The following is a 6840-nucleotide window of genomic DNA, read 5'->3' as shown; positions in this document are numbered from 1 at the left end:
GTGATGAGAACATGCTAGTCATTTTTGATGGAAACATTAAAATATCACATCATGGCCACACTGACACATGCTTTCCAGGCCAGAAACTGGTGTTTGAATATTCAAACAGTATCAGCTTACTTTGAATGTGTATGCCTCTGGATCGTAGATGTCCCATCATCACTCTGCAGCCGGCATTTGGGTGACGACGCTGAATGTCCAGCACTTTTGCATCCAAGTCCTCATCTCCAATAGAAGAATACCTATCAGATTTTCTGCACATAATTTTTTTTTGTTTTTAGTATAACAGCAAATCTCAACAAAGTTTTCCAATTAATACTGAAAGAACCAAGGATGTAAATGTATTCTTGTTTTAGCTTTACTGAAGACACCAGAGAAAGTATGATATTTAAAATGCTGCTGTAATAGACAAAACTATTTCAATAAACTCGCTATTTAACATCAACTTTGTTATGTGTTATCAGAGAACAATCAGCTGCAAACAGCAATGAAACATTCAACTATGTACTATTTAAAGCACTAATGACCGTGCTGTCTACCAAGATGTGATAAGTAAGTAGACTGTGGAAAGCTTGTGGGTCTACACTCTGTGTAAAAGGTTCCTACAGGCTCCACTGCCCCCAGTCTCTGAGTTAACACACTAACAGCTAACACTGGTAAACGTGTCTCAACGCCGAGATGGCGCTGATAGCTTTAGCCATAGCTGCCCCACTTATTTAGACAGTCACAATAAAAAAGCAAACGATAATATTTCAATGTCAAACGTCATAATTAAGGTCAACATCTAAATAATGCTGTGTACAGACTCACACAGGTGCTCAATTACAGCGTAAACTTACCTTAGACCTTCCTCTGTCATTCTCCTCCTAATTGTGCTCGGAGACACAGAAAACATATCGGCAATTACCCCGATGGTTATCCCGGACAGCACTAAAGTCCTGAGTGCTGCAGCCGGGATTTCAAGACGTGGACGACCAACATTTGAAGACTGTTCTTCCTCGGCGTATTCCAAACGAACACGGCGCTGAATTGATCTTAAACTTTCGACAATGTTGTCATCGATGCTAAGATCTTGAAGAGCAATTATCATCCCAAGCATTTCAGAAATATCATCTAAACGACTCAAAACAGTATCTACAGGTAAATGATCCCTCTCTATCTGATTTGCTAAAATGAGCAGAATTGATTGAAGTTCACACCAGTCCGCCATCCTCCGTGACTTTTGACCTAGCACGTTTTTGCAAGCTGTGGTAGCTGTCCGCGGAGCAGGTATCCAGGAAAACTAGTCGATGGTAAACGATACGCCAATAGGCGCAAAGGTCCAGCCCACTCACACTGATTGACAGACAAAGTCATTCTGCTGAAAAGTCGCATTATGAAATAAATAGGCCACTGGGAAAAACGGGATTTTGAAATAAAGACTGACTTTGAAAAAAGTTTCACAATATCATTGTCACATCACATATATTACATATATCATAGTTATTTATTTCATCATGTCCTATTTATTTATTTAATTTTGAACACTTTGGAGTTCCATATTAATAAGCTTATCTTTTACTAGAGATGCTAGATCAGCTATCAACAGGAACTAATGTGTCCAGATTATGGTCAACTGATCAGCCACTGATTTTTCTAAGCAACTTCAGAAAACTAACCAATCATGATGATGTAGACCATGGCAACAGCCCTCCAGCATGATGAACGGAAGAGGTGTCTTTGGATCGGTTTATACTCCTCCACACTTTTCTCACCATAACTCACATCTGTCCAACATCTATTTTTTTTTTGCAAACTGGAATCAGATCATCCAGAGTCTAACTACAGCTCTGGAATCAAAGGTGACACAAAGATAAGAAGCAACCCTAGGATTTTTTTTTCATTTCTCTAATTAGTCTTTCCTCATATCCTCCTCTTTCCTGCCTGATGACCTGGAAATCAATTTCTGTGCAATATCTTAAATGATTTCCTAAAATGGACCGGAGAGAGGTGTGAGGAGGCTCACTGGAGGACAGAAAACACACAGCTGTTTTATTCCTGTATTTATTAGTTGTTTTGGTTATTTACTGCAAAACCAACTGCATAATTAGACATTTCATTCAATGTAAATGTGAATATATAGTCACAAACACTGTTATGGTCACCTCATATCTAGGATCATAAAATACAGCATTAGGCTGTAACAGAAGAGGTGATAGTTTTAACAAATGTCATATGTCATTGACATGGTTTCAAAATGACAGCTCGGGAACAAGGATGTCTCATTTTGTAAAATTGTAAAATACCTTCTGCCTTGTCTACTATCTCCTCATGTCTCTTCCTCGCTTTAACCACTCGCATATGTGGGAGGATGGACTAATACATGAGGAGAGGCACTGAGTGAGGATGCATGAGCTGAGAAATCAGAAGGTAGGCTACAGCTCTCTTGTGCTGTTGCTAATGAAGCAATTCAACACACCTAAATAATCACCACACAAATTTCCCAAACATTATGGTGCCGTGAGAGAAGGGGAGACTATAAGATGCTGTAATTTTCTCCTTGCTATACAGAAACATCAACAAATTGCTTTTCGTAAAATTTTACTAGTGCATTTTAACAAGACGTATTGTCTGTTTACCAAATGAAAGCTGTGAAGCACAAAGGCAATTAAACGACATAGAAAATCAAATTGTTTCTCCCAAACAATCTAGAGGGCACTGTTGATAAGTGTTAGACCTCCAGATTATGTTTGAACTCATTTTACATCATCTCACACTGAGTTGAACCTTAATGGAAAAGAAGCAGATGGGCAGTGATTGTCTGAAGGGCTGGGGGAAGTCAAGAGTGGATGTGTTTCCCCCAACTAAGGTTTGAGGTTTCAAAACCTTATAGCGGATGAGGAAAGATTGAGATCAGCACTGAAACATTCTGAATCACCGGGGTCAGAGGAGGATACAAGGATGGAGGAGAAAAGAACCCCCAGATGTAACGCATACATAATCCTTTGCCGTGTAAGAGCGGGGCAGAGTGCATAAAGGAGGAGATGGAGGCAAGTTTCCACAGAAATGCTGTTTAGTTTTTTAGGGGGGGTTTTTTTGCTGAAAATTTCCGCTGAGCCAAGCTTTTTTGCCTCTTTGTGACAGCAGCTGGGAGCCTTTTACAATTAATTTTGCAAGGTTTTCAGACAGCCAAGCTTCAGGAAGGAAATCATGACAGTGAAGGTCAAAAGAAGAACAGAGGACGGCTAATGAAGGAGGAGTGCAGTCTGTGGAGGAGTTCTACAGCCTGCAGATTCTGCTAAGGAGACGTGCTGTGAAGTAAAGCCAGATTAAAATTCTAAGTTGACACAGGAATTGGTGGCAAACTGCTGAATACAATGTCAGATGATATTTTTAATATTAATAGAAAGATGATCAAATCAAAGAAGAAAAATTAAAGACTGTGGTAAAGATGAGACAGAATGTTCAATAAATGATAGCAAAGTAGTACTATAATACTTATTCATGTATTATTTACAATATATTCATTATTGTTTTTATCCTTTCACCAAGCAGTAGCTGAGGCTGAGGTAGAGAGATGCCTAAAGTCCTGTTTGCATGTCTATGTGCCTTTCTATGAGCAAGATCATACAACGAGGCTGAATTTCATAAAACAAAAACATAATAACTTAAAAACTGGGCACGAGAAACATATGGAAAGGGAACACTCATCAGAGCAAAGGCCACGACTGTTAATGACAGTGTACCTGAATGTAGCACATATGACTTAAGCTATACATATATATGAACATTAATTTTTATGCTGGTCATTAATTCTTGTAAATAAACAACCACTCAAGCACAGGAGTAACGTTTCGAAAAGTAGGTTTTCTTGTACCTCAAACAGACAAAAATGATGTAAAATAATAATAATAACAATAACCTGCCCAAGGAAGAGAGAACTCAGTGGTGCAAAACCTTATCAACACGAAGGGAAAAACACCACAAGGACAAGAAAGTCGGCACAAAGAAACTCATTCCCCCATGCTGTCGCAGCAGATGGTTCAGGCCATTTCTCTGCATTTCAACCAGCTCCACCTCCTCTTATATTAATCCAGGATGGACTGATGTAGCAGGCGGGTAACTCAAAAGACAGACAAAAAGTAACTGTTGCCATTTATATCCATTGATGACATAATGGTGTAAACCAAATATGTGCCACCATTATTTAGAATACAGAGACCATAGTGAAACCATAAACCTATATGTCTGATTTATGTGCATGTAGAGGGTGAATATTATTGTTATTACAGGTTTGTGATTGGAGATACACAACAATGTGATAAAAACACAAAAAATGTCACTGTTCAAAGTAAAGCTGACTAATCTAAGTCACAGAGACTGAACAGAATAATGGACTGTGTTCAAATGCTGCTTGTTTATGGACCTACTGTAAAACTAAAACCATAATTTCAAAGTGGAAAACACAAGTAGAAAATCCACCATTCTGACATCGGTTTACTGATCCTAAAACTCTTCTTGCTGAATCATCTGAAATACTCAAACCCTCCATTAAAGGCAGACACTAATCCATACTAAAACCTAAATATTTACTATGCATCTGTGCACATTTTATCCTGCTTTTTAAGCTACAGCAAAGCCATTTGCATACACAAATGCTTCCCTACAAGACTCTGTTTCAAGTACCTGTAAAAAACAAAGATTCCATGATTGTAAAGCAACAGCTTCAAATTAAGACTTAACACTGCTGTCTGTTTGAAAAAGAGGAATGGCAGTGTTCTAGAACAGAGAGCCAGAATTATAGGATAGAGCAGAGACTGAGGCATTGTGCTGCAGAGAGACAGCAGCAAGTGTTTCTGTCTTGTCTGAGGTGATCAATGCCTGTGAGGCAGCACAGAAAGGCAGAGATGAGGGAGATGAGGGAGATGAGCTCCGCTGTCTGGACTGCTGACTGACAGCTCAACCATCCTGTCTCTGTGATGGTCTGAGTGAAAGCGAGCTGACCTTAAGGGTTGAATAAGGTTAAATCGACTGCAATGTTGGGGACAGATGGCTCTGTGTCTCAGAAAAAGCAAGCAGGGGCTGGGAGAAGAGACGGATGAGGATACTGAAAGGGAAAAAAATAATGAAAACAAGCAGGCAGACTGCCGTGGATTTATTCTGTCCTTCCTCAACAGACTCCTGTGGATTTTTTTTTTATAAGGTGGGGGGGGGGGGGGGGGGGGGGGGGTTGCAGCTGTCCACGCAAAGAGGACGAGTTGCACAAGTCTGCAGCTCAACAGCAGCTATAACCACAGGGAGAAAGCCTGGGATCAAGCAATATTAATGCTGATTGGAATAATAACAGGAGTGCCTGGCTCGGTGGGGGAGGCACTGTCGCTCTTTATAAAGTGGCTCCTGACAACTCAGGGGAACAGCAAGCTAACGGCTTACTACAGCTTTTCCCACTAGAGAACATACCAAGCAAACAGCACGCAGTAGTTTGAAGTCAAATCAATGAAATTTTACTTATATAACACATTTAATTTGCAGTCAGCTCAATGTGCTTTACAACCAAGTGCATACAAACTGGAGCATGAGAATTTATTTAAATGACTACAAGAACAAACACCACAAATAACAACATCCTCTACAAGACACTGATAGACCGCATGGAGATAGACTTTATCTTGGATCAGACAAATAGTCAGACTCCAGCATTTGTCTAAATCCATCTGTTACACAAAGTAGGATTAAATTTAAAAGAAAATTTAAAAAACCCAGCTGAACAAGATAGACCTGCTCTGTCAAATATTTCAGCTCCATTCAGTCCATCATAATGCTTTTGTTTTCTCGATGGGAGCAGCTATTACATTTTACTGGGAAAATTGAGGTGTGACATTACATATCTCCAAGAGACATTAAATCCCAGTGCACTGCAAAATATTCTTCATCGTGTTAGAGGCCTCATCATGCCTTGATGACAACAGTGTCTTAACAACTGGATGTTTCCAAAATATATAATACTGCTCTTTCTACAAACAGCCTGTGACCCTGTGGGTGATTTGTCTTCTACAAGCTGTTATAACTCATGTGTTACCAGCACTCTCATGACTGAAGTAGCTGCCATTGTGTGATGGTTTGGGTGGGGCAGGGCATAGACCATATCAAAATTCCCAAATCTTTTGTGACGTGGGCAGCATGGATGCGTAGTGGTTAGCACTTTTGCCTCACTGCAGCAAGGTCCTGGGTTAGAATCGAAGGTTTAAATGCACCATCAGGCTTGACCCTATCTGTGCGGGTTTACATGATCTCTCTGGGTAATTAAGTGATTTGATGCTTTCTAAGTGACTGTAGGTGAGAATGGATTTCTCTCTCTCTGCGTTAGCCCTATAATAGACTCTTACCTGGCTAGGGTGTAGCTCGCCTCTCGCCCTATAATGGTTAGCGATTGCCTCCCAAATTAGAAAAGTGGAAGACAATTGACGTCTGATTTGTAAAGCGCTATTTCAAAGATTTACAGATGACCATTTGTTGCTCTCATGTTGGTCCCCATAAGCAGTCATATTTGGGTGAGACAGTGCAATGCTAAGTTATTTGCTAAAGCTAGCCAGACAGGTTTTCAAGCTGCATTCATGACCATCTATATCAGGGGTAGGGAAACTGTCCTGCTGGTTTTAGATATGTCCTTGATCCAACACAGCTGATTTAAATGACTTGAAGTTGTCCAGATTCCTGGTAATGAACTAACCATTTTGATTCAGGTGTGTTGACCCAGGGTGAGAGCTAAAACCTGCAGGACACCCTCCCTTGAGGCCTGGAGTTCCCCTGGTCTAAATGATAACAGACTGCATTGTAACTGCAATAAATATGATCTAGAAA

The sequence above is a fragment of the Astatotilapia calliptera genome, chromosome 10, assembly GCF_900246225.1.
Source record: "Astatotilapia calliptera chromosome 10, fAstCal1.2, whole genome shotgun sequence".
Classification (NCBI taxonomy): Eukaryota; Metazoa; Chordata; class Actinopteri; order Cichliformes; family Cichlidae; genus Astatotilapia; species Astatotilapia calliptera.
This window is presented reverse-complemented; position numbering follows the sequence as displayed.